Consider the following 20,560-nt stretch of genomic DNA (forward strand, 5'->3'; position numbering starts at 1 on the left):
AGACTCCATGGGTTGAATGGCCTCCTTCTGCACTGTAGAGATTCTACGATTCTATGATTATTAAACTGCAAGGAAACAGTATCCATGGTAATATCAAAGAGAAAAATTACACCCAGATGGAAAATAACAGTGGAATTGAAATCAATAAAACAAGTAGAATAATTTTCTCATCTGGATGGCCTAATAACATCAGATAGGGAAAATGATCAAGACATCAGGATGTGCACAACACGCAAAACAAACTTTCACAAAAAAATATCCTGGGACTCACTTTTGCCAACTAGTCGACATTTTGAACCCATGCTGGTCGACCCTCATGACCCACATCAGCTGACATTCGCGACCCACACCAGCCGGCCTGTGCGACTTCACGTTCGCTTACCTTTAATGCGAAAGGGGAGCCTGCTTGATCCTCAAGAAAACACCAATCAGGTTCAAAGGAGGAGAGGACAATGCACATATCAGGGCAGATCAGCCAGTTCCTTTGTGCCATCTTCACTTTTATGGAAACAGAAAACCCAACTTTTCACCTGTAGGTCACCGATTGGCACCACCACGGGAACGGCGCGGCCGATCGCTCCATGACCCTTGCGACACCTGCCCCCAACACACTCGCAGGCCACAACTCATACTTTGAAAATCCCCTGCTCTAGTGAAAGCACAGTGGGATTACTAAAATGTTAAATCTGGTGAACCGTATTATACGGATGCTAAAGTTGGAATGTAAGGCAGACAATGGAAGATAAATTAAAGGTAACATAGATTTGCTTTCTGAGATTGATCATGAGGATTAGTTGGATAATGTGCACACCTAATGAGGAAGTTGCCCTCTGGACCTGAGGTATCCCGGCGATTGTGGCAAATCCTGCAGCCCGGGCACTTTGTTGGGCCTGGTCCAGGTTGAAGGCAATATAATTGGATGCCCAGGCATACAGAGCATCCGTCAACTCCCGGATATACCTGTGGGCGGATGACTGCGATTTATGCGATATGCTCGAGCTCTGGAATGACCCGGTGCCACAGATGCTTAGGGCTGCAGTGATGACCCTCACGGGTATCAGGAGTGGTTCTCCTCCTCCTCCATGGGTGCCATGTCCGTGAGGACGTGGCACGGATGCCACACTGTCTCTCTGTTGAAACTGTCTTCTGTGGAATATGCTGTCCGTCAGCTCACGGAAGGACCAACTACGCCTGTACCCCTCTTGCCCCCCCCTCCTCAGCATGATGGGCCGCAGGGTCTTCAGCGTGTGCATTGGCCCCTACACATGTGGTGCTGCCTCTAACCTGTGCTGACGTTGCTGCCATCTTCAGCATCTGCCCGGTTCGGCTGCCACAAGCATAGCGAGGGCAGCCTCCATGGGATCCACACCAGCAAACGAGTACTAAACAACTTCCCGCTGGGGATTTGGGTAGCTTCCAAGATGCTGCCGCATTCAACTTCAATCTCATTAACGAGATTGAAAGGAATGAAAATTAGGATTCATGATGTTCTGCCATTCTTGGGTGAGATCCGGAACTCGCCATCGACAGCAGGTCGGGCCCAGCATGAATCTCAATATTGCTCTCTCCCAGATCCACGCCAGGCGCAACTCAGTCGCTGAATCATGCCTAATGCTGAACTTTATAGTGGTTGGCCAAATGCCCAGAGTAGGAGATTGGGAGCAGAGAAGCGCCCCAATGCAGCGGAGGTAAAAGCAACTATAATAGTCGTAAAGAAAATTACTCTATAAATAAAATACGAATTGAAATGAAAATAGCAACTGCAAAATAGAAGTTAAGAATATATGAGCCTTGATATTATACAACAGAAAACTTGTGAATGGACACTTAATTCTGAATTTCTTTGCTATTATTTATTTCAAATGGATATTAACAATTCCACATAAATAATATGAGAGAAATTTCCGATGAACAAGGTGAGCTACCAAATATTAAAATTCCACCGTATAATTTCAGGGCCATGCTTTTTAGAATTTAGATCACGATAACGTTTCATTAAAAAATGGAACAATAAGCCAGCCCTATAAAATGAACTAAAAATGGGGTTTCATTTTCAACAGGACTGTGATTACACCAAAATATCGCATAATTGGCCCAGAGTTTGCTGAAAACACAGTGAATAGCACACGCAATTATTAATACCTACGTTTGATGGCAAGTTGCAGAGAGGATGAAATGTCCCATGAATTGTGAATTTCAGCAAGTTGCTGGAAGATTTACACCATTCCGCTGTTAGTCTCTTGAAAATGGTACTTGGCACTTTGCCTCATCTGACTTCCACTTAGTTGCAGTGTTTGCACATTAATTGCTGATTCAACTCACCACAGAAAGTTAAGTCGAGTACTTAGTAGCGTAAGTACCTTTTTAAAGACATGGGGCTGGATTCTCCATTTTGGAGACTAAGTCCTCACATCGGCGTGAAAACGGTGGTCTTTTACACCACAGAACTGGTGCAGAATGTCACTAATTCACCATTTTGATGGGGGCTAGCAGGGAGACAGCGTCAAGCTCACAGATCTAGCTGCTGATACGGCCCTGAGCACTTTTGATTCTGCGGCCGCACATGTGCACGATGGTGGCCTGCAGCGGCCGCGCCGCGCTCCATGGCGGACTCAACCCACGGACCCGAACTGCAAAAGTAGGTCACTAGCCACTAGCGTGCTCCGGACCACCTGCCCACAGTGCCCCCAGCGTCGAATGAAGCCCCCTGCCCGTGGATCATCCCTCCTCCGAATATGGTGGCCCAGGACTGAGTCCGCAGCCGCCATGCGAGGTTCCTAGACGGTGTGTGCACACGTAACCACGCCATCGGGAAGTCAGCCGGTCGGGGACAGAGCATCGTGGGGCGGGCCTCAGCCAATGGCCTGAGGCCATGGATAATCAGCACGGATAATCATACTCCTAGAGTATGCCGCTTTTCAGGGGGCAGAGAATACAAAAACCGGCTCCCGATATTGGTGTCAAAACGGTCTCTCCGCCCCGTTGGCGAACGTGATTTTGGCGTCGGGGAGCGGAGAATCCAGCTCATGACATTATTAATAACTGCCAATCAACTACTCTTCCCCAGAAAGTGAACAGCTGAAAGTGTGGCGTCTCTTGTCCTCAAGCTATGAATTGTTGGTGATTTTTAAAATGTTTCATTTTTAAAAATCTCACCTTTTCATTCTCTTTTTTTCCTCTCACCCTAAATCCAGCCTTTGTTTCCTTCTCTTTGTTTTTGTTCTATTTGCCGAATTTGGCACCAATCCTAATCTTGAATAAGGCTGACAGGAGATTTAGCAATTTCTGTGGAGTGGCTTTCTCTTTCCTGGCAACAGTTTCGATCTGGTCTCAAGTCATGGGGGTGTCAGCAAGCAGGTAAGGAGCTAATAACATTGAAGTATTCACACACAGCAAACCAGAAAACCAGAAGTTAAAATCACTTAACACCCTTCACTTTTACTTTCAAATTTCAGATGGCAAAGTAAATAATTGCGATTTGATTAAGAAAGAATCTAAAATAAAGATCAACAAACTTGTAACAAAGGGGAAAGAAACTGTTTTTATAAACTTGTGGAAATTTTTCATCGTGGTAGAGAAATAACACATTTACCACTATAAAATTAGCTTTTCAGGTCCAGTAATGGTTGATGCCTTAACCGAGGAATGCAATTGGGCGGAGAATTGGTTCCCACGGCTAAATTGAGGTGGGTGCCATTTTCACGCCAAATTGCGATTCTTTGTCGCCTCGACTGTGGTATCAAGGCCTTCCAGAAAGCGCATGCAGTAAACACACTTGGCATATCATTAGCAGGCCTGACCCGGTATTCACCGTGGTCTCCGCAATTCTCTGCCTCAACTGGGGTGGATTCCCGACAGCGCGGTTCAATTGTGCTTTTAAAAATCATGAAACAGGTACATTGGCTGCTGAGAGGGAGAAAGGGGGTACGGAAAGTGTCCAACAGCGCCATAGTTTTCCGTCAGTCATGCCACTGGCCAGGTGGCTTGTGCCAGGGCCAGGGGGGTCGTGGGTGTTGGCCAGGAGGTGGGATGTGGAGTCGGGGTGGACGTGCACGGAATACCATTGCTGTGGCATGCACGGCAGTGTTGCCAATCGGCACCAATAATGTTGCCAATTAATAATGATTCTCTTTAGAGTCGCCAGGTATCAAATGATACCACCACAAGGCTTTACCGGATATCGATCAAAGGACCACACAACCAGTTAGTCAGTTCAATTTCGAAGATAGTTTATTTACACACAAGGATTACTTCGACATGCAACACAAAACACTACAAGTTAAACTACACCTAACAACTACAATAACCTATACTTAACTTCAGGGCAACCGGCTCTATGCAGATGGACAAGGTCTTTGTCCAGGTCTTGCGTGGCTGGGTGGAAGAAGTGGCTCTGTTTCTGCTGGGCTCATCCGTCTGGCAGCGATCGTTGGTCTTGAACTTGTCTGTCTGGTCGTTATGCTGCACATGGGTTGACATAGGCTGGTCCAAGAGAGACCGAGCACATGGGTGTGTCTCTTCTTATTGCTCTGGGATTTGGCGCTCTTTGAGGCAGTCCTTAACTTGGACCCAATAATTTGACAGGCTTTAATCACTGCCTTCGATTTTGGCCAATAAAGGGGCGGGTACATTGATGGCTGGCTGTGTCCTAGCGGTCATTGACCTTGGCTGTTTGGGCTCCCTGAGTAAAAGGAGTGGCGCCAATTAGTCTGTATCAGTATCGGTTAGCTGAGTACAGTTCTTTTGTTCTGGGGAAATGGGCCATTAGAATGCCAACGGGCAGGGGTTTCGATCGCGTCTAGCTATCTGGGTTGAAAATGCGCACACAAGCTCTGAGTCTGTATGAGTCCTGGGTTGGCCATAATTCCCATGGTCCTTTGCAGGTGGCCATCTGACATGGCTACATCAGCACTATGACTTCACAGCGCCAGGTTCCCAGGTTCGATTCCCGGCTTGAGTCACTGTCTGTACGGAGTCTGCACATTCTCCCCGTATCTGCGTGGGTTTCCTCCGGGTGCTCCAGTTTCCTCCCACAAGTGCCGAAAGACGTGCTGTTTGGTAATTTGGCCATTCTGAATTCTACCTCAGGGTACCCGAACAGGTGCCGGAATGTGGCGACAAGGGGCTTTTCACAGTAACTTCATTGCAGTGTTAATGTATGTCTATTTGTGACAATAAAGTTTATTATTATTATATGCAGCTGCAGCTTGGCAGCCTCCCGAGTGTCAATCACGGACCCAGCGAATCCCACACCGTTTCTCATTGGAAGCGATGTGTGCTACATGGTGCAGGTGTTGCCCCCTCCACGGTCACTGAATCCGCCCAGGTGTGGCGCAAGTCTTGCTATCATGGAAGTACACGAATCCTGCCCCAGAGTCAACACTTAGTCTCAGGAACGGAGAATCCAGCTGCTGGTTGCACCTCATTTAATAAGGTGTAACTATTTGAAGGGGCTTCACGTGGAGAATCCCCTTCAGTGCAAAAGTGGAACTTTTCTTCAAATCATGATTGTAAAAGAAGGCTACAATGTTCTGGAACCTCGGCAATGCATCCAATAGAGGCACAGAGGCATTGACCGCAGTTGCTGGGAGACTGCATTATTCTGCTGACTCCTGGAGTTCTGGTCAGTTTCAGTGGAAAAATGAGGAAGAATGCTAACTGTTTCGCTGTCAATATCGCTGCAAACTCCAGGCCATTGTATTCAATCCACTCTAATTGATCCTCTTTCTCAGCCTTAATTAATTTATTCTGTTTATTTCCAAATCTTTTAATATCATTGGTTTGAGGAGGTAAAGCTTTCATCCTATTGCTCACCATAATCGTACATTGTTCCCATTTCCAGAAACTTTACCACAAATAAAATTTAAAACCTGTGTGCATGAACAAGTCTAAATAGTAGGGCAATCTGCAATGATTTTTCCTGGAGTCCAGTTCATGATGCTCTGATCTTTTAGTGGAGCACAGGCCATTAAGGTCTGATCCCTTACTGGAATACACTTCATCACATTCTGTTGCCTGACTGGAGTACAGTTCATTGCATTTTTGTCGTTCATTGGAGTTCAGTTCCTTATATTCTGATCCCTTACTGGAATACAGCTTATTTCATTCTGAATCCATGCCGGAGTGCAGGTCACTGCATTTTGATCTGTCACTGGATTGCTGTACATTACATTCTGAGTCCGTACTGGAGTACAGTTCATAACGTTCTGATTCCATACTGGGGTTACAGGTCATTATGTTTGATTTTTCAGTAGAGTACAGTTCCTTACAGTCTGATTCCATACTGAAATACAGTTCATTACATTCTGATCCTTCACTGGGGTACAGATTATTCATACTGAATCCATACTGAAATACAATTTATTACGTTCTGATTCCATTCTAAGGTATAGGTCATTACATTTTGATCCTGCATTGAATTACAGTCTATTGATTTCTGAATCTGTACTGGAGCATAGTTTATGACACTCTGATTTCATACTGGGTATAGGTCATTATGCTTGAATCCTTCATTGGATTACAGTTCATACCATTCTAATTTGGTACTGAAGTGTAGTTTATTACACTCGGATTCCATACTGGGGAACAGATCATCATGATTTGACCCTTCACTTGCATACAGTTTACTACATTCTGATTCCATACTGGGGGAATAGGTCATTAAATTCTTATCCTTCACCGATGTACAGTTCATTACAAACTGATTCCATGCTGGGGTAATAGGTCATTAAATTCTTATCCTTCACTGATGTACAGTTCATTACATTCTGATTCCATACTGGGGTAATAGGTCATTAAATTCTGATCCTTTTCTGGAGTACAGTTCATTAGATTCTGAATCCATACTGGAGTACAGTTCAATGCATTCTGATAACATATTCGATGACAGTTCATTACATTCTGATTTCATACTGGAATACAGTTCATTACATTCTGATTCCATACTGGAGTTCAGTTTATTACATTCTGATTCCATACTGGAGTACGGTTCATTACATTCTGATTTCATACTGGAATACAGTTCATTACATTCTGATTCCATACTGGAGTACAGTTTATTACATTCCAATAATATTCTGGAATACAGTTCACTGCATTCTGATTCCATATTGGAATGCAGTTCATTACATTCTGATTCCATATTGGAATGCAGTTCATTACATTCTGATTCCATATTGGAATGCAGTTCATTACATTCTGATTCCATGCTGGAATACAATGCATTACATTCAGAGGCCAGACTGGGGGACAATCCTTTAGATTCTGATCCCTTACTGGAACACAGGGCGCGAGTGTCCGCAAATCTGGCGTGCTGTGAAGGCTGGCGTGCAACTGGCCGTGCTTCACGCCAGCCTCGGAGCTCCGTCCCGGGACCCAATTCTCCCCCCCCCGGGCAGGGCTAGTATCGGGGCCCGGGGAATCACGGCGACGCGGAGTTAGCAAACGTCGCTAACTCCGCCCACCAAGAGTCACGGCGGCTGACGCGCACGATGACGTCAGCCGCACATGCGCGGGTTGGACGGCTCCAACCAGCGCATGCGCGGATGACGTCATCACACAGGCGCGTCAAACCCGCGCATGCGCGGGCCGTCATGCCCCTCAGCCACCCCGCGGACTGATCCTGCGGGGCGGCGGATGAACAAATAGTGCACGGCTATTGGACCCGCTGCCCGCGATCGATGCCCACCGATCGCAGGCCCATGCCAGCCTTGGTTGTCATGGTGCCATGGTTGTCCGGGACGGGCACTTTGCGGCCATTTTCACGAACGCTGAAAGCAGGTGTGATCGCGGCCGTGAAAACGGCCGTAAACTCCGCGCTATTCGGCCCATCGGCCTGCGGAGAATCGCTGTTCGTCATAAAAAACGGCAAGCAGCGATTCCCGTGTCGGGGGGCAGCCGGAGGGGGGGGAGAATAGCGGGAGGCCGTGAAAATTGTCGGGAAGGCCCTCCCGCTATTCTCCGACCCGTCGTGGGCAGCGGAGAATCGCGCCCTGTTCATTATGTTCTGAATCCATACTGGGGGATGGGTCATTACATTTTGATCCTGAACTGGAATACAATTCATTATATTCTGATACTGGAAGACAATTCATTAGATTCTGATTCTACACTGTAGTGCAGTTCTTTACATTCAGATTCTGTACTGGAGAATATTTTATTACATTCCAACACCCTGCTGGAGAGCAATTCATTACATCTAATTCTGTATTGGAGTACAGGTTATTGTGTTTTGATCCTTCACTGGAGTACAGTTTATCACATCTTGATCCTTCACTGGAGTACAGTTTATCACAACTTGATCCTACACTGGAGTACAGTTTATCACATCTTGATCCTTCACTGGAGTACAGTTTATCACATCTTGATCCTTCACTGGAGTACAGTTTATTACATCTTGATCCTTCACTGGAGTACAGTTTATCACATCTTGATCCTTCACTGGAGTACAGTTTATCACATCCTGATCCTTCACTGGAGTACAGTTTATCACATCTTGATCCTTCACTGGAGTACAGTTTTTCACATCTTGATCCTTCACTGGAGTACAGTTTATTACATCTTGATCCTTCACTGGAATACAGTTTATCACATCTTGATCCTTCACTGGAATACAGTTTATCACATCTTGATCCTTCACTGGAATACAGTTTATCACATCTTGATCCTTCACTGGAGTACAGTTTATTACATCCTGATCCTGCACTGGAATACAGGTCATTCAATTCCAATCCTTCACTGATTCCATATGGGAGTACAGTTCATTATGCTTTGATTCTGTACAGAAGTACAGTTCATTATATTCTAATGCCTTACTGAAGAACAGTTCATTATGTTCTGATTCCAGACTGGAGTACAGTTCATTACATGCTGATTCTTCACTGGAGTACATTTCATTACATGCTGATTCTTCAATGGAATACAATTCATTACATCCTGATCCTTCACTGAAGTACAGTTCTTTATATTTGGTTCACGTACTAAAATAAAGTTTGTTAAATTTTGATCCCTTAAAATACAGATCATTACATTCTGATCCTTCACTGGAGTGCAGTTCGTAACATTCTGATCCTTTACTGGAGTCCAGTTCGTTGCATTCTGTTTCCATACTAAAATACGGAAGTTTCAACTTCCCGGGCAGTTGCTGTGCAGTCCTTTCCTGGGGGGGGGGGGGGGGTGGGGGGGGGGGGTGGGGGGGGGGGGGGGGGGGTGGGGGGGGGGCATCTATGGGGTACCCCTGGGTACGATACCCTGGAGATGGATAATTATGGCCCATAATATGGCCCATATTTACAACAACCTGGGCATTGAATTTGGGATCTTCTTGTCCCATTACACTTTAGGCAATGTTTGTGGTTCTGAAGATAAGTTTGCTTCCGTTCTGCAATCAATCGGCACAGTGTTTTAATTGTTTGTTTTAAAGACCAATTACATGTTGGAATTGTCTCTTAATCTCAAAAGTTGGAACGAGAGGCATCTCAGTCCTGCTTCCCACAATATCTGTTTCTGCGTTTAATTCTTTCAAATGCCCTGTCAGAAACAGCTGGGAGCTGATACAAAATGCACTCTGCACAAATGCTCTGACAGTCCCCACCTGGGATTTTGTGAATTACAAGTTCTGGAAGTGTGGATGCTTTGCTGGGTAATTTATTTTCCTCATTCAATTCTGTAACTCTTCCCGATTCCAAACACCTTGCCATCAATAAAAAGGCGCTGTGCAAAGTGTCGCTCAGCAACAATTTTGCAGCATGGATTCGTGACTGCCTTCTTTGGCGATACCTGGTAAACTTTGCTCCCTTGTATGGAGAATTGGCATTTTGCCCCTCTGAATAACCATTGTAGGTATGTGGTATTTAGCAACGGCATTCCCTCTCTATGGGGTCTATTTTTGTTTTATTCATGTTCCGTCTGCTTTATCTTTTATTCTTTTTAATTTTCTCTGAATGTAAATTTTGGAACTTATTTTCTTTAATGCTTTCTTGGCTTTTAAAGCAGGCCAAGGCAGGCCAGCAGCACTTGTGACAATAAGCGATTTTCATTTCATTTCCTAAAATTTAGAGCGGGATTCTCAATAGCCCGACGCCGAAATCGTGTTTGCCGATCAGGCGGAGAATGACTTCCACACCGGTATCGGGGCCGGCGCTGGTTTGACGCCGGTCCGCCATGCTCCGCCCCCTCCAAACTAGCATAATCGCACCGTGCGCCGCAAGCCAATTCAATGATATTGACGCATCATCTGCCGGCCCACCCGCGATGCTACAACTCCAATGGGCCGAGTTCCCAACGCACGTGCCACGTGTGCTCCCAAGCGTGCGGGAACCCGGCGTGATGGTTGCGGACTGTGTCCAGCGCCTCCACACTCGGCTGGGATCTGTGACGCTGACTGCGGGGGCCTTCCGCTAGGGCTGGGGGGACTGGTGGGAGGTGGTCAGGGGGTGGGCTGTGGGGCCAGCTCCATGTTGTACGGCGCAACCAGTGCAGGTCATCAGCCGTGCGCATGCGCAGCCCGGGACCCGGCCATTCTCCGGCTATTTTCGGTGCACTCTGTGGGAGGTTCAGTCATCACCGGTGCTAGCCCCTCACCTCTAATGGAATCAGTGAGGTTTTCACTCCGATTTTTTATCGTGAAAGTCCACACGTGCTCCGCTGGCATCAACACTTAGTCTCCCAAATGGAGAATCTAGTCCAGGGTTCTTTTCCCTATTGGTTCCACTTTAGATAGTTTTTACCCATTTTTTTAAGCGTGCAACAGGGAGGTCAGATAATGAGACATAGCATGATTTTACATTCTGATCTCCTTTGAAAATAGGTTCAGAGATACTTAGCTCAATACAGAGTCATGGCTTTGACCTTCCGAAGGTACTTTAAACACATTATTCTACTCGTTCACTTATTAATACAGTGAGCAACTGAGCCATGCACTTCCGAAACAATTCCAGATTGAGCCGTTGTACATGAGCAGTACAGTGGCAGTGCTACAATTGTCATTAGTCACTAAGATCAAAAAACAAGAGAATAAATACTCCGTCAGGGTTCTCACTCCTAATTGCTGTGCAATGAGTCCTGCTCCCAAGTGCAGGCCCGTGAGTCTTAGGTGAGAAAGGAATCAGGTGTGGCTGCGATGAGCCCACAGTTAAATGGTTCAATGATGCTCACTGTTTGGCTCATGTGAGGAGGATAGCTGCCTGTGTGAGGTTTAGGGGACATGACCAGCATGGCCAGACTCAGACCGAATGGTAGCATCACCTTCAGGACATGGAAAGAGACATTCGTTTTTAATTCAACTTATGATAGAGTGAAGACCTCGCTGACTGGGAACAACTTTTTTTAGGATAAGATGGTAATAGATTACGATGGAGACTATAGGCAGGCATAATGTAGGACAACACAAACACTGCTGTTTTGGACGTTCTTGCACGGCTTATGATAACGTTACATAGCAAGAGAAGGCAAAATGTGGAGCGGTTGGGAAAGTGGCAGCAGATAATTACCAGAGGAAAGACAACACAAAATGGGACATTGGAAATGGATGGATACCCAGGCTGAGGGGAATGAAGATTTCTTCAAGACAAATTTCTAACTTCTCGATAGGTACCAAGGACTGTAACTTTTTACACTGTCTTCTGGGCAGGATCTCTTTGAGTAGCTCTGATCCTGATTAAGATAGAACATCTGTTTGGAAATATTTATGTACTGATGGCTAACTTGTACCTCTCATATAACACAGCACTCTTTCAGCATTGGAATGGAATGTTGACCTAGAAATCAGATTCCGGTGTGGAGCTTCAAACTTTTGATCACTTGTCTCCTCCTTTGGCTCAGTGTCAATTTAGATATGATTACACACTTGTGAAATATCTTGGAGGGCCTACTACATTAAAGGCACTATACAAGGTTCAATAGAAGCTTGAGAAGCAGCGCTTCATCTTTCAATTAGGCACTTAATACCTTCTGGACTCAACACTGAGTTCAATAATTTCAGATCAAAACCATTGCTCTCAGTTTTTTCAGACTGCTAAGGCTGGTAATAATTGGGCAGCAGCCTTTCTAAGAGATGTGATTCTCTGGCAGACCAAAAACATTGAATAATTCTCCTTTCCCAATCGATATTATGCAACACTACCAATCTGTATTTGTAGTCAAGAAAGCATACAGAATGCTTGTCTTCATTGGATGGGGCATCGAGTATAAAAACGAGCAAGTCAAGCTGCAGTTGTACAGAACCTTGGTAAGGCCGCACTTGGAATATTGCACACTACCAGAAGGATGTGGAGGCTTTGGAGAGGGTGGAGAGGAGGTTTACCAGGGTGTTGCCTGGTCTGGAAGATGTTAGCTATGCGGAGAGGCTGAATAGACGCGGACTGTTTTCATTAGAACAACGGAGATTGAGCGGTGACCTGATAGAGGTCAACAGGATTATGAGGGGCATGGATAGAGTGGATGGGCAGGCACTCTTTCCCAGGGTGGAGGGGTCAGACCGATGGGAGCATAGGTTTACTGCCCGTGGCCAAAGTTTAGAGGAGATGAGTGAGGCAGGTCTTTTACACAGAGGGTGGTGAGTGCCTGGAACGCATCAATAATAATAATATTATAAATTACCAGAGGAGGTTGTGGAAGCAGATACATTAACGGCATTCAGAAAACATCTCAATAAATACATGGAGAGGATGGGTGTTGTGGAAATAACAGAGTCAGGTACTTTGAGTTTCGGTTAAGGCCATTTATTGAGGACACGAATCGTGGAGAGGTTGTGATGGTCAGAAGGCCATTCCAAAATCCCCTGTCTCACAGTATTAAAAGCATATATTTATCCCATGAAGTAAACAATCCTCGAAGACAAAAAACAAGCTTCCGTGGGCCATGTTTAACAAAACAAACCTTGGTATGTTCTTTGTCTCTGTCTAAAACAAAATTCAAAACATACTGTCAACAAAAAACACTGCGCAACTGCACATTGTTTACATTATGCGAAGAAAGAAAAAGATGGCTAAATATCCCACCATGTTTTGGCAAGTGCCTATTCTTCTGAAATATAGCCAAGCAACTAGATAAAAATGAATACCCTTAAGCAGGCAACTAATCCGCTCAGTAAATTTCCTTTCACAATGGGTATTGAGAGATATAGTACTAGAAAGTGCTGAGGGTTTTGGCCAAGGGTGGTATCATGACAGGTACAGGCTTGGAGGGCCGAAGGGCCTGTTCCTGTGCTGGATTGTTCTTTGTCTTTTGTGTACCTATCAGTAGGGCAGGAGATACAAGAGGAGGATTGGAGGGCAGTCCATTCAAATACTTGTGAGGGCTTAGACCCATGATTGGTAATTGTCCGACAACTGATGCGGGAAAATGTACCCTGGGAGGTAAATAGGATGATGAACTGAGTAATTACTGACTTCCGGTTGGGGTCATGAGGTGAATGGTCGCACCTAAGGCGGTTCCTACTTGGGAATTTGGTTTTTGGCCCTTTTTGCCCGTTTATCGGGTGCAGTTTAGGAAGAAAACTGATGTAGTTTGAGAGTTTTGGTTCCTTTTCCTATGTGTGATGTCTGGGGTTATAATACAAGGAACAAGTCGAATAAGGGTTCCTCGTCTGATTTGGAAGGCCCTCATGTTACAGGAGGGCAGAAAACGGTGGAGGCCCGGTGTCATCATTGCCTTCTCAGTGGACGACTGAGAGGCTGGTGAAATTCTTAACGGAGGAGTTTAACAAACAGAGACAAGTGGCCTCTGTTGGCCCATGAAGGTGATTGAGGTTGTGGTGACAACCATTCGTGTAACTTTGGGCAGGGTGGAACAAAGGCTGGAGGCGCAGGGCTCGATGATTCAGTAGGTGGAGGAGGTGGTCATGGACCATAATATTCAGTTGCCTCCTTGGAGGCAGAGGTGGCTGTGTTGGCAGAGGGACAGAAGATATTGAGTGGCAAAGAATCACTCCAGATGTCAAAATTTGAGGATCGTTGTGTTGCCGGAGGATAGAGATGGTGCTAATGCCTCAGATTATGTAGCTAAGTTCTTTGGGAAGCTAGTGGCGGAGGGGGTCTTTGCAAGGAGGCCTTTGCAAGCCTGAAATAGATCGGACCCACTGGTCAGTGCGGCAGAAGACCAGGCCTGGGAGCCTCCACCGGCGATCATTGTCCCTCTCCACAGATATTTGAATAAAGAAAAGATCTTGAGGTGGGCAAAGGACATTCGAGAATGTAGATGAGAGGGTCATCCAGTCAGAATCCATCAGGATGTTGAGACAGAACTGGAAAAAGGTGTATGGGGTTTAATAAGGGAAAGGTGGCTCTGTACAAGAGCAAAGTTTGGTTTGGGATGGTGTAACGTACTTGCCTTTGGGTCACTTTCAGAGGCAGGGATCATTATTTTGATCACTCAGCAGTTATGCCAGTTAACGGGAGCAAAGTGAAGGCGAGAGCTGGGGGTGGTTATCTGTGGCGGGGGTGGGGGGGGGGGTGCGGCATTGGTTCATGGTTTATTTCTTTGTTCATTAAGGTAATGAGCCTAGGAGGGGTTAGGTTTTCTTTGGGATGGGGAGGAGGGCTGGAAGTTTGGTGGGGTTTGTTTGGTGCTCATGGGGAAATGGCGGGAAGGGGGGAGGGGGAGGAGACAGGAGGGGTAGATTGCTGATGGTGAAGGTTTTGTTGTTGATGTACCAGTTTGAGAGAGGTGGCCTGGATCCGATTCGAGGTGTGGCCATGTCGGACCTTCTTGCAGGTGGGACATGGCTGATCATGGTAGGGGGGAGGGGGGAGGAGGGGGTGGAGGGCCCCCAAGGCCCCCAGTGAGGCCAGTTACATGGAATATGTGGGGGTTAAATGGGCCAGTAAAAAGGTCCCAGGTGTTTGCTCATCTAAAGAGTTTGAAGGCAGATGTGGGCCTCTTGCAGGAGACACATCTGAAAGTTGGAAATCAGACAAGGCCGTGGAAAGGGTGTGCGACCAGTGTTCCACTGGGTTTTTGGCGCGATGACGAGGGGGGCCGCAGTGCTGATCAGTAGGAGGGTGACCTTTTCGGTGGCTAATATTTTGATGTACTCAGTGGGAAGATAATTTGGGGGGGGATGGTGTTCTGTGTGCCAAATGATTTGCGTCCTCATTGTATTGTCCTTTGTATTTTGATACTGTCAATAAACTAAAATATTTGCAGGTTATATTTGCTGCTTGCTCCTGCTGGTGGCTGCAGATGCCTAGAGGCTGCTGTTGCTGTTTCCTTGTTTTTCTGTAGCCAGGAAGAAGGACATTTCTTTCTAAGATATCTGGGTCCTGGAACACCAGGCTCAGGGAGACGTATGGGTCCAGAACGCAATCCAGTTTGAAGCAAGAAGACGCTGTGGGACCTGGTGCGTGACATTGATCCAAATGGGCTGCCTGATAACGCTGTTGAAGAAATGATTTTGCAGATTGCTGACGCTTTTGTTGCTGGTGTGGTGAGTGCTGCATGTAACTGGCACGTCACCGCGGGTTAAACACGCTAGAAGTCAGGGATGATCACCTGCACCTTGAGTGCCAGTGGAATATGTGGATGCCAGGATTTGGTTGTGGTGAGATTAGGCCGTGTGGAGGGCCTGCACAGCTGTAGTTCCTGGACAGAGAATGGCACTGATATGCCAAACAAATATCACATTGATGGACAGATCATTTCTACGACAAGTTCTGGACATGATAACACATTCTTAGGCATACACCCGCAAAGAGGGTCTCTTGATTTGTGGTGGTCTGCTACACCCTCCATAACTTGGCACTATAACGGGGTGACAAGCTGGAGGAGGAGGAGTGTTATGCGGCCTCATCTAAGGAAGACGAGGAGGGAGACCAAGAGGAGATGGAGGACAAGTCCAGGGTGGACCTGCAGGAAGAGCCGGGGGATGGTGGACAGGCGATGGTGAGGGCCCAGCACACGTGGACGATGAGGGAGGTCCTCAGCCTCACCTGATTCTCATAGGACAATGCTTTGTCCATCAGCTCACCTCCTACTTACCCCCCCATTCCCCTCCTTCTTTCCCCCATTCTGCTCCACCCTCCCGCTATTCCCCGGCCCTCACACCCACCACCCACCACTCTTGAACGTCTATGCCACCAGTACATTCCAGGGCTCAAGCTGGGACTTGAGCGGCATTTCCCAAGCTAGAGCCCAGAAGAACATCTGTGAGATCCCAGACTCCCTGTATACCCAGGCATCAGACTTTATCAACATTGAGCTGGACCAGGTCCACCAAGATGCCCGGGCTTCAGGATTCTCCCCCATCACCTGGATGCCTCAGGTCCAGGGGGTAATTTATGGCAAGCCTTGCAAGCACCGGGGGACCAGGGAGTGACAGGGGCATCTGGGACTTTCCTGTTTCACCCTCCTATGGTGTTTGTAACATTATCCCAGGGTGATGGACCTCTGACAGCACTGTCAGCAGGTCAATATACGAGGCAGGAGAGTGATGATCGCTCGCTGTCATGAAATCTCTGTTGTTCTTCAGTTTATGCCAAAGTCTGACTCTTGTCTTTCTGCTAACGATGCACTCACACCTATCATCTGAACTGGGTCTACAGCCAAAGCGTTCTATCTTGGACCACTGCTCTCAGCGGGGGGAGGCCGGGGGAGGGGATGTGGGGGGAGTGGAGGGCAACAGGGGTGGGGTGCAGGCAGGCCCGCTGTAAAGGTTAATGTGATGGAGGCTACACAGGTAGCAGGTTTAGCAGGTTTCCCCTAGCTACATTCAGTGACCACCATCCCCTCCCCACCCCTCAGTGCCCACTCAGTGTTCCTCAGTCTTCTTGATCTGGCGTGGTCTAGCTCTATGTCTGTGTGTCCCCAGGATACACGCAGAGGTGGAGACATCCTGCTGATTTTCACACACTGTGGTCTTTAGTGCACTTGGTCGACATCCTGTAGAAGGTCTGGAGTCGGAGGGACTCGGCCAAATTACCGCTGTCATTGGCTAGATTGACTAGGTTGAGATTGTTCTCGCTGATGTTCAGAAGAATCTGGGGGGATCTCGTAGAGACTTATAAAATTCTAACAGGACTAGACAGGGTAGATGCAGGGAAGATGTTTCCAATGATGGGTGTGTCCAGAAACAGGGGTCACAGTCTGAGGATCCAGGGTAAAACATTTTGGTCAGATATAAGGAGACATTTCTTCACCCAAAGAGTGGTGAGCCTGTGGAATTCGTTACCACAGGAAGCAGTTGATGCTAAAAAATTGAATATATTCAAGAGGTGGCTGGATGTAGCACTTGGGGAGAATGGGATCAAAGGCTATGGAAAGAAAGCAGGATTAGGCTATTGAGTTGAATGATCAGCCATGATCGTGATGAATGGCGGATCAGGCTCAAAGGGCCAAAAGGCCTCCTTCTGCTCCTATCTTCACTGTATCTATGTATGTAACTTACCCTTGCAGCTCCGTGGAAGTCGTTGGTCTCCTTCCAACATTTGATGCTGGTCCCCTGGTCATGCTGCCCACACTGACAGCCGTTGCTACTGCCTCTCAGGCCATATTGCTGACCCTGCTGCTGTTTCTCCAGCACCCTCATCTTTCATTCACAGCTTCGAGAAACCTGCCCAGGTCGGCATCCCCAAAACGAGGAGCAGGTCTGCGCTGCCGTGCCTGTGTGATGACCGGGAGTGAGAGGTGAGGTAGCATTTAAAAGCAGCCCCCCCCCCCCCCTTGTTAGCGGCGACATGCTGAGGTGCTAGTCTGGCGAATCAGACGGCAAGACAGCCAATAATGGCGAGACGCTCGTTGGAGCTCATTTTTGGCACTCAGTGCTGCTAAATAAAGGTTGTGATCTCGTCAACACGGCCGTGGAGAAACAGCCCGCCTATCATGCCCAAAATGGCACTTTGAAATGTTTCAGTTAAATGGCAACTGCCCTTAGACCAATTGAACATCTTAGCTGCCGAATTAAGAGGTAGTTAAAAGCCTATTTCCACCCCTGCCATCATAATATTGTAGAAAGCAAATCAGAGTGGGCCAATACGGGTGAAAAGCAGAAGAAAGGGGGATACCTCTTCAGGGGTGCCCCATATGCATCGGGGGTGGGGAGGGCACCCCACTCAAGATGGTTGTCCCCCACCCTACTTTGTGCCTCCCGAGCCCAGCCTCCTAAACACAAACCCCGATCCCCACCCCCCCCCTCAATATGGTCTCTCCCTTCATCCAAACAAATCTATGAGTTAATGTAGTCCCTTTGGCCTAACACGTGACTGAGTCCTGGCATCTCTGGGACTGGAGGTGCTGCTGCCAATCAGATTGGTTGATGGCTCTTGTGGGTAGAAGGGTTCCAGAGGGTTAGAAGTCCCAAGCTGAGTTTGTTAAGGCTGTCCGCAGAGAAGTATTGCTGCGGGGCAGCCTTTTCTTTTTAAAGTTGATTGGTCTATGGCCAATGTTTCTAATCCGCCCATAAAACTCATCCCACTATGTTGAATCCATAGAATCCCAACAGTGCAGAAGGAGACCATTGAGTCTGCAACGACCCTCCAAAAGAGTACTCTACCGAGGAGCACTCCCCCGCCCTATCCCCATAACCTAACAGACATATAGACATTAAGGGGAAATTTAACATGGCCAATCCACCGAACCTGAACATCTTTTGGACTGTGGGAGGAAACGGGGAAATGTGCAAACTCCACACAGACAGTCACCCAAGGGACAATGTGATGGCAAAGGCAAAAAAACCCACATTGCATTTAAAAAACATTGTGCATGTGCTGTAACACACAGGGCCATAAACCAAGAGCTGGAAGGTAGGATTAGGCTGGATAGCAGCGTGGGTGAAATAGGCTGAATGGCCTTCATCTGGGCCTTCATTTTATCTATATTTCTATAAATGCAAGTTATTATCCTTATTTTACTGTTAGAAATTCCAATGGAGATCGCGGGATCAGGACCATACGGTTTCCCGTGACCTCCTTGGAATATGAACTTCCCCTTTAAGGGGTGGGGACAAGGAGAGTCCCAATTTGTATAAAAATCCCAACCTGGGGAAGAAGATCCTTAGGGGAGTGGAGGAGTTTTGGATTTGTATTGCAATAAACATTGTTTGTTAATTTCTATTTACCCAATATGCGTTGTGCTTGCTGCGGATTCAACATTTCCTCAGGAAGAAATGAGAAAACTGCCCTCCCTAACGAGCAATATTTCAAATAAAGTGACTGACCATGACATACATGTGGCTGAAGTGTCAAAAAAGTGAAGCTCATTGTAAACTGACATATCCTCAGTGAGCAACAGTGCTTTGCCCAAGAGAGGTAAGAAATTAGATTGGTGAGATATTGATGGCCAATCTAGGTGAATCAATAAACACCGAGTAGTACCTGATAGAAAACAGGTGCCCATTGTTGTTGTAACAGCAAAACGAGATATTTAATCTTACAACAATGAATATTGTCATCAATTAATCAGAGTACAGGAGATGATTACCCACTCAACAATAAAGTAGTCAACCGCAGACAACTAAATTTTGAAAAGTATGATCATATCTGACCACACTCCTCAATTATTTTGAAGAAGTGATTTACCAAGTAAACTATAAAAAACTGCGAACAATACCGAGGGCCAAATGGTCAGTAGCCATTTTCCAATGCTTCAATCAATGTCAACTCATGATTCACTATTGTCTGCTTTCTGTTATTAAGACTAAATTTCCTCTTAGCGTTTGACACTGTTTTGCAGATGAAACTATTATTTGAGATTAAACTGATGGGTGTATCCTTGCAGAATGAATGGAAATTTGGTAGGAGGTGAGAAAGCAATATGTACTTGCTGCAGGAGTTATGGCTGATACTGAATGCGCTGTCCCAGGGATCAGTTTTTTAATTTATTCTTTCATGGGATGTGGGTATTGCTGGTTGGGACAGCCTTTATTGACCATCCCCACTTGCCCTTCAGAAGGTGGTGGTGAGCCACCTTCATGGACCATTATAGTCCATGAGGGAGTAGGTACACCCCAGTAAAGGAGCAGTGACACAATTCCAAATCAAGACGTGTGACTTGGCAAGGAATTTACAAGTGGAGGTCTTCCCATTTGTCTGCTGTCCTTGTCCTATTGACTTTTCTAATTCCAGTTCACATTAACTAGGGAGAAGCTATTTTATTTCACTGCAGCAATGACGGCCGAGAGACGTTTTAATCAGGGTTTTCTCAATTATAAAAGGTTTGATTGGGTGAATTGCAGTGGTGTTTCTGTTCATTACAGGGAGTCCGAGTTGCTGTGGCAACTTGCTTTTTTACATGCATGCTGTAGTCTGGAGCTATGGATGGTGATGGTGAAAGCTCCAAATTTCTTTCCATCACATGGCTGACCAGATGTCACTTCCCCCCTTACTGCCTGTCATGTGCTGGAAAGGCTCTCAGGTTGCGGGCCGACCAGTTTGACCATGTTGTGAACCACCCGGGGTGGGGGCTCAAATCAGGAGCTTCTGGCTCAGAGTCAATGATGTTAACTCCACCACAACACCTCCAACTGGGTGAATATGGGAAGGCCATCTTTTCTGGTTTGGAAGAGGGGGGGGTGCAGGGGAAGGGGGTGCGGTCACTGAGGAAGAGTCATCAACTTAAAACGGTCACTAAG

The sequence above is a fragment of the Scyliorhinus canicula genome, chromosome 6, assembly GCF_902713615.1.
Source record: "Scyliorhinus canicula chromosome 6, sScyCan1.1, whole genome shotgun sequence".
In the NCBI taxonomy this organism is placed as follows: domain Eukaryota; kingdom Metazoa; phylum Chordata; class Chondrichthyes; order Carcharhiniformes; family Scyliorhinidae; genus Scyliorhinus; species Scyliorhinus canicula.